Below are 9,915 nucleotides of genomic sequence, written 5' to 3'. Positions count from 1 at the left end.
GCAGGTTTTTAGATCAACAGAATAGAAAAATAGGTTTCTTGCTCAGTTACTATTTATTCATCGGGAAATATAATATTTTGCTACAAAATAAAACTTAAAATTCTCCAAAGTCTGAGGAATCTTAAACTGTATATTCGAATTCAGCCAAATCTATAAAGATTTATCGATTTCATACGTTTTTATCAGGCCTTAAACTACCATCGTTTCTAAAATCAAGACTTCTTTCTCTCAATAAAGAAAATAATTAAACAAAGTTAAAGAATTTTAATAAATCAAATAATATTAGAAATTAATGGATTGATGAATACAGACTATGAATACATTAAAAAATTTTTACCTTTAAATAAAAATTGATAGCAGCTATTGATCCAATCGCGGTGATCATTATTATAATATCTGTCCAATTGGATATGCTATTCCAAACTTTGATACGATAGAATTCATAGTAAAACGAATATGTAAAATAACTCCACATAGTCAAGGTATACAGGCAAGAAAGATACGGCCTTGGTTGTCCAAGAGGATATTCAAACCAGCCCAAACTGCAGAACGATCCAACAATTAATAATGGTGCCAGCGCTGTATGTAGCGTCTTCGTCATAGTTTCTGAGCAATCGGCTAGTAATTTTAATTAATTCTTGTCGCACAAGACACAAACACATTTAATATTCTTCATAAGAAATTTCAAAAATGGTTTGTTTCTAAGGACGCTCTAGGAACCTATAAGAATATATTACTGGCAGAATTATACTAAGGCAGGTATATTAGCGGATGAGATATATATTAGGTGTGGGAAAAAGTTCGTGGCGTTTTTTTAATGCCATCTAATGGGAAAAATGCCACGAACTTTTTCTCACACCTAATATATATAACAACTAACAAGTAATAAGCGATGGAATAAAACAGATATGCAGATAATCTAGATTAGATTATTTTATTTTCGCGGAATTTTTTATTCATATATATATATTATAACAGGATATAAACGTAATTATTTTTGTAATATATTTTTATTTATAGGTATTCCAAGATACTAGCATGGTAGAAAAAGACAAGGTGTATTTCATAATTTCAAGAATGTCAATTTGTTCAACTAAAAGAATGCTAGCATTTGAATGATTGGCTAGCATGTGAATAATCAGCATTTTATTGATCATGACATAAAAAGAACATGAGCAATGCGCATTTTCTTCCATTCATGCATAATATAATAGATGCTTTTTATTTATTTAGACACTTTTAAATGACACGTATTGACAAATTAAAACTGATAACTTCAATTGTTGTGTGTTTAAGAATTTTAAGTATGTAAACGTTAATGCACAAGTAATGTAACTTTTTTCGTAAACGTACATAAAATTATTTTTATAATAATAATATAATTTATGAATACAGAGCTGTTAAGAATACAAGAAAAACTAAATACTTAGTTTTTCTTGTATTCTTAATACATTTTTATTTTTACTCGTGACGACAGATTGGATCTAATTTCCTAGATTGTCTAGTTCGTTAGACTCGGCAATGAATATCATCTTTTCTTTTATTAAATGTGCTTCTCAGTCTGTTTGAATTGCTCGTGTACCACTTGTGTCTCACTAGAACTAGTAGGCGTATTCTTTAATCAATTATAAACGTGATTTTGTTCATAAGTCAGAAGTGACGGACTCGATACGATTAATTTTATCTTTTTTCGTGAGGCATAACTTTGTAACACAATTGAAATATCTAAAATATGAGTAATTGTATGTACGTAATGAATCTAAGAAATAAAACAATAAAGTCTATTAATCGGAAAATATAAAAAAATGTAACGAATAGATTATTTTATTCTTTACTTTGTATATACGTTAATATTTCAATGATTACGTTTGTCATGCGACCATGAAGTTTATTTTGATACGGCGGGTTTACGCGCAGACACCGCACACAATCATTCAATTACTGAAGTTTATGTCGGCAGGTAATCGTGCTTGTGCTTCATATTTATCTTTAAAATATATTTGCCACAAATGCTAGATAATAAAAGTCGTATTTTTTAGGTTTTTAAAACGTATTTAAAATATTAAAGAAGTAATAGACAAAAAGTTTTTTATAATGATATACTGATGATATAATGATATGAAAGTTTTTTATGATGAAATACAAAAGAAATTGCAATTTTATTTCTTTATTTAAAATACACATTTTTAATAAAATTGTTTTAAATACCTTGACTAATACAACTAAGTTGAAATAAAATGTATAAAGTTCCAAAAACTTAAAAATAATAAATACTCAATAACTATATATTTTATCTTTTATATTAAAATTATATTTTTTAAATAATTCTATTAAATATGACCAAGTCCGGCATATTAGTATATTGATAACTTTATGTCTATTACGTAAAAAAAAGTATCTTTAATATTTCTGTATAGTAAGTATAATTAATATTTCTATAAAACAATTTCTCATATCAATTTTCTCAGAACTTAGTAGCCTAGTTTTAAAAGCATAAGTCATTTAATGTCATATCATATATAATTATATCGTAGTACACGAGAAAGAAAATATTTAACATTTATTTTATAATTTCACAAATATTTCATACCAACTAATATGTGCTGACAAAAGAAATAAAAAATGATTTTTACTAGCGTGATTTTCTTTACATAACTATTCACGTAAAGTATTTAATTTTAACATAAATATTAAATACATTTCGGTTATTATTTGTTCTCTATAGTGATTTACAAATAAAAATTGATTATATGTTATATGTTTTTTTTAAGTAAAGATAAATGCAAATATTTTTTTGAAATTGTGAAACAATTTGGACTAAACATAATAATGTCTATAAATAGCATACATATACATTTAGCGATAAATAATTTAAATAAAATTTACCTATTACTTTTCCGGGTTTAAGAATGCGGAATACGAATGTGAACGATAAAATTAAACAATTCACAAAAAATAAAAAGTCGCAAGGCATTAATCTTTTATCAAAAATATTTTACACATTGCACGGATATCGTGTAAAAAAATTATGAGAAACTAATAATTGCTTATTGTAACACAGTTGAAATATCTAGATGAATTGTGTGCATAACGTATCTAAGAAATAAAATAATAAAGCATCGAAGAATATTAAAAAAATGTAAAGAATATTATTTTACTTATTTCGTGATATGCGTTAATATTTCGTGTTAGACAATTATCGAGTAGCCTAGGGTTTGTTTTGATGCGAAAGGGCGAGGAAGCAACGCGTCATGTTTATGCGCAATCACTTCACAAATCATTCAATTACTCGTACATGGCAAGTTGCCCGGATAGTTGTGACGTTCTTCTTCACATTTCCTTTTAAAATGTAATTCCTAAAAATATTAGATAATACGAAACGTTATACTTTATATGAATGCTCACATTTTATTATTATATCGCATGATTAATCGTTAATATCATTGAGTCATTCGTGTCCTGCGCATTTCTTTTCTTTGATTTATGTTCAACAATATTATATACAACAATGTATATTATATACAACAAATTGTATATAACAATTTATTATGAATATATACAACTTTACACACACACACAAATACTTTCTAAAAATGTAAAAATATACGTAGAAATTGCTTAATAATTTTTATATAAGACTTGATGAAAATTAATTCAAGACATGGAAGATTCATCGTGTGTTATAAGGATATGATGCGTACTAAAATTAAATATTCATAAGAGAATCAAGATGACAATTATGTATCATAGAATAGATATTTCGTATGATTCATTCATTTGAAATCAAAACGCGATGGAAAACAGACAATATTATTATTTCGCGATAATTACGAATGATAATTATTTTTATTTAATAAATAAAATATAAATTTAATAAATAAAATGAAATTTTTCTCTCATTTGAGTACCAAGAACAAAAGAAGCTTTCATATGAAAGCTTTTATATGAAATTATATCAAATTATAATATAATTAGATATAATTAGATATAATTAGATGTAATTACGTATAATATAATTTTATATAATTAAATAAAATTAGTCTGGGAAATTAGATAGTTACAAATAAAACTAGAAAGTTGAAAAGGGTTGTATTACCATTTTATTTTTTATTACATACAAAATACATGCATGTTGAATTAAAAAGCGTATATATGATGGATTATATACTTTATCATACCTATGTATTTTATATTCAATTATTATTAATGAAATAATATAGGTACATGTTATGAGTATATTTATTCAATAAAATGTTAATAAAATAATTATATTGCCAAAGAGCTGAGATTAACGTTCATCAGAATTCTGATAATGTTTCGTACGTTTAGTTAGTAAAGTATATGTCGTCTGTTAAATCCAACTGAAAAATATTAAACGAATCTTTATAATATAATATGCTATAATTTTTATAATATAATCTATCAAATACCACATTAAATAGCTGTGAAATCTTAAATCTTATTACAACAACCAGTTTACAGAAATATTTGGTTTAATCAAAATACATTTAACTCTAGTATGGGTTCAACGTACCCTTTTTTTGCAACTTTTTCAACTTTTTTATAATATAATTTAAAGACCCGGATTAAAACATTTTAGAATTTTTTCCCAAGTGGTCATTTTTTGCGAATTTTTCCAATAATATTTATTTGAATCATTGTAATTGATTGAAAATAAAATATTATTTATTTGACTTATATTTATCTGTCTTCATCTGACTTTGACGTATAAATTTCACACATTTTGAGCTAAAAAATATATATTCAATCCAGAAACGCGACAAAGTAGGATCTCACAAATTAATGTTAGCGGAAAGGTAACCAAAAAAACAATACCATACTAGGGTTACTGTATACGTAGATAAAAACATAATAAAATCAATTTTCTCATGCATTAGAGAGAAGGTATATTGTAGATTATATACCGATATTAAAATCATCAAGACGTGCAAAGAAATGTAATAGAACTGAAAAAAATATATTTTTATTACACTTAATAAAAATATTTATATGATAAATTGAAAACAATTGAGGGGCGGAATAAAGGCCTAATTACAAAATTTTGATATTAATAAAAATAACTTGGTACTTTTTTTATTATACATAAATAGATACAATATCAAATGAATTTATGTAATGTATTTAAGAAGTTACATGTTACAATGCTTCTTTATTACGATCAATATTACATAAAAAAACTAATCGCCGGAAAAAGGGCCTAAGTAGAATTGTGTCTTTATTTTACCCATCTCTTTAATTAATATAAAAGAATTTGAAATATGTAAATTAATAATAGAGAATATAAAAATATAGTTAAGTGAGAAATGATTTCAATATTATACTGCTATTTAGATATTTTAGATTTTGTAATTTAGATTTTGTAATTTACAAAATTGAATGTAGATCTAGCTATCTATTCTATTTATATGTACATTTTATTACATATATGCTTATATTTTTAATATTGAACGTACCTGGCGAACAAAATTATATCCAAAGTGGAAATGTCCCATTCCAAATTTTACATCCCTTAGTTTTATTTGCAATATAAATTGTAAAATCTAATTGATATAAATAATTAAATAAACGTTAATTATACACTATATTTCGTAAAAATTCAGACATTAGCATAAATATTATCAAATGGCTATATAGAAAATTAAAACATTATTTTAAATATAAAACATGAATTATGTTACATTGTTAGACATCAAAGGAGCAACCCAATATCTTAAATTAAATAATTTTGTTATTTTTAACTTCAATATCAAATTCAATCAATTTTTCAAAGTGTAAAGCATTTATATTAATAATTAAATTTGATGGAAATTTAATATATTTTCTTTTGTTACATCCTCATTATTTTAATTAAGCTAATGGCTTATATTATATTATAAGCATATTGAGAAAAATCAATGGCGATCTATAGAAACGATTGAAAATAACTCAAATATAACTCAAATATAGATCAACGTTACAAATTCAATAGTATTCTTTTATATATTTTAGGCTACTTGTACATATATATATAAATTAATTACAAAAATTTTATAAATTATTTTCAATTTTATATATTAAAATAGTATTTATTTTGTAAAACATTGATAATATAATCGATTTAAATTTCAAATATTCGTTTACGGTATATAAAATAAAAAATAATTTATAAAATTTTCTAGCCTATATATATATATCTAGCTATAATATTAGTATGTACAAGTAGCTTAAAATATATAATATATCCTAAAGTATATAAAAGTATAATACAATTGCTTTTTTATAATGCTTCGATGTTTGCATAATCGTTGGATAAAATTTATGCACGTGTCCGAACGCTAGTAAAATTACACATAGAATAGTTAAAATTTTATATAATGTATTATTGTAATTATTTACCTGTTTACCTAAGTCCTCGTCGAAATTATGATTGGATAATTTGTGTAGAATTGCTACTGTCTCGTTTATCTGAAAATATTTTTATACAATCTGAATTTTATTACAATGTTTGTAGTAAAATTGAAAATTTTATACTCAATAAATAAGATTGCGTAATTTTGAAGAAAATTTCAATATGTATAAATTTATTGTTGCAAAATTGTTGCTTGTGTTTATTATTCTAGTTATAAATAATTTATAATGTTTTAATTCTACTATACCTTACAGTAAACAGTTTGACATATGTAGTTTATTGTGAGAAATAAAGCACTATATAAAATGAATGTTAAAGTTATAAATAAATGTCTCCAAATTCCGTAGGGTTTATATGTTAGCCTTTGTTTATTTTCAAGTGTAAGCACCCAATATACATTGATATAATACATAACAGTTTCTATAAAAATCCATAACTTTAATGATAACATTTGTATGTTGAATATTTTATTTAATTTGCGTGATATAAAACATAGTTGTAGGTGGACGTGTCTGTAAATAAATCGTATGTAATTAATTGAACCATGAAGATACAGATGAAAAATATTAACCAAAATATATTTTTAGAATTTGATTTAAACTATAGTTGTGCAAACCATCGACCGAGCAACTTCCTCGTGGTGCACATCGGATAATACGAATGAGGCGGTATTTAACCAAAATCTTGCAAAAACATAGGGTCTACTTTGGAATCTGATAATTTAGCTCCTAGACAGCTAGAACAATTTTCTTTATCATTTTAAAGGGAATGTTCTCGACTTCAAAACTGATGTGGTGATGTTTTTCGGTTCGTCGTTTTTTTGCCCATGGAAGACTACAATGTCATGATATTTTTAAGAACTCTAACATTCTCTGCTTTTGATTTTCACGAAAAAAAAAACAGTTTAATGAGATGAAAAATTTCATTAAGCCATTTTAAAGTAGAGGCTTTAACCCTTTAAAACGCGCTAAGGAACAATGTCCTGCGATAGAAGCTGAAATATTAGTTTCTTAAAATCGACAAAATTTGCAAGTTTTAAAGTGCTCCCCTAATTTTTTTGTGTAGTGTATATATAATGTTTGAAATAATTAATTGCAACATAATGACCGCAAAAATAATATATTTTTATGCAATATAATCGTTCTGCAATAATATTAAGTAATATGTATGTATACCTATGTGTCAACTATTCCAAGTTTCTATACAATGATTTGTAAACTGATTCGTTCTTGGTTTTTTGATAAGATAATTCGAGGGAAGATGTCACAAGGGTGAAAATACTTTGTTTATAATTTTTTTATAGAACATGTGTTGGCCACTGACTGTGCAAAAACGTGTGGTAGATAGTTGCGCAGTTATGGGCAAAGATGAATATGTTCATGCCAAAGTCGATTGCTAAAGATTATACGAAATACGAAAAGATAGGTCGTGAAACATGCTTTGTAATATTTAGTATACTAATAGCTAAGGTCTGTATTTCGATGCTTACTGTAAAAATGGAGCAAATGATATATAGTTTTAATCAGTGTTCTCTGAAAGTCATGTGGACGATATATAGATTATATTATAGATTATATTATAATATAGATTATAATTTGTAATATTCTTATATGTGTAAAAGTTGCAATTGAATATTCCTCTTACACTTGGAGATAAGATGATAATAAATACAAAACACAATTTTTCCTGCTTGAAACCGTTGATTAAAACGATTTTATGAATTAAAATTTTGGATGTTTTATATAGTTCGAAATATTTTAAGTTAATAAAATGCTGTAAACGAATAAAAGTATGTCCAGCTTACTTCCTAAATTACTCTTTTTCATATTTCGACAATTTATATTTTCATTATATCATACCTTTATGTGTTCTTACAGCTTAAATCTTTGATTATGACTATAAATCCTTGATTATGAATAAATAAGATTATAAATAAGTAAAATATGCAAGTTTATATTGCATCACATTAATTGTTTGTGACATCTTTTCTATAGGAGGTGGCATTATCTTATCCGTATATATAGGGGGAAGATGTCACTTTTGAAAGATATGACATATCAATTTTTTTTAATAATACGGAACATCAAAAGTTTAATTCATTGATTTGTATGAATAAAGAAAAGTTGCTAAAATATAAATAATATTTTTTTGTTCGTTAATTCAATAACATTAAGAAGTTATTCAAAAATAAAGGCTTAAATGTGGTGTCTTCCCCTCAATTACCTTATCTTTACATTAATACTTTTGCAGAATGATTAGAAGAATTATTGTGTAAAAAATCATATAATTCTATTAAAAAAGTGAAAATGACCATCTTTTTGTTGTCTTTATCTAGAATAAAATAAATGTAACCAAAGTATGCCCCCTGCTTCCGAATCGTTGCTTTTATAAACATTTTTAAAAATTTTAAATACTTTTTGAGATATTACACGATAAGGCATACTGTATACATATATATGCACTCGTATATGTGTAAACAGTATTTATTTTTAAAAAATTACATTATAATCCATATATTTTGTTTGCAATCTTTAACTCCCGTCATCCGTTGACGCACTAAAATACATCTGTTTTGTCTTCTATTATTTGTACATTTTGTACATATTTGTACATTTTGTCTTCTATCTGCATTATTTTCGAAAAACTCAGAATAAAGCACTTGTAAACGATCATTGACTTGATGAAATTTGGAGCTTGTGTATCTAAATTGAATAAAGAGATTTAGTTACATCTTTAGTAAAATTAAGATATATGCATTATATATATTTTGCATTATTAATAAATAATCAAAGTCAGAAACAAAATTTTGTTACTTGTTTTTTATATTTTATTATATTAGGTGTAATAAAAAGAAGCATGAAATTTTGCATGAAATTGAATGGAAAAATAATGGATTTCTTTTTACTACACCTAATATTTTGAGAATTTTTTATCAACTTTTTAGTACTGCATTCTCTAATTGGCAATTATTTTACCAACACAAAATGCAGTACTAAAAAGTTCTGAAAAAATTCTCACAAGTGGAGACTCCAGTATGACCATCACCGATTTCAATAAACTTGGCTCGTAGAGTTTGTTTTCCCGAATAAAAATCGCCCTATTTGAGCGTAGACGATCTACCGATTCCTACTCAGTTCCGAGGATCAGTATTAAAATCAATAACGGCATTTTCTTTAGAGTTTATTAGAACTTTCATACTATTTGTAACATAGTGGATAACCTCTACATATATCACAGAATTTGCAATAATATCGTTGCAAAATCTCTGCAATATGTTGCTAAAATGTTGCAGCGTTGTTGCAATTTTTGTACAATATTGCAGAGATTTTGCAGAGATATTACTGTAAATTCTGTGCTGTATAGGATGGTTGTTATTATACCATTAAGCTACAAATACTCGAGTATAAACATTCTAATAAATTTTAAAGGAAATACCGTTATAACTTTAATATTAAAATATCTCGGAAACAGTAAACCGGCTACAACCAAATGGGGGGGGGGGGGGG

Source organism: Atta colombica, unplaced genomic scaffold (assembly GCF_001594045.1).
Source record: "Atta colombica isolate Treedump-2 unplaced genomic scaffold, Acol1.0 scaffold58, whole genome shotgun sequence".
Taxonomy (NCBI): Eukaryota; Metazoa; Arthropoda; class Insecta; order Hymenoptera; family Formicidae; genus Atta; species Atta colombica.
The sequence above is the reverse complement of the archived record's forward strand: the minus strand, read 5'-3'. Positions refer to the sequence as shown.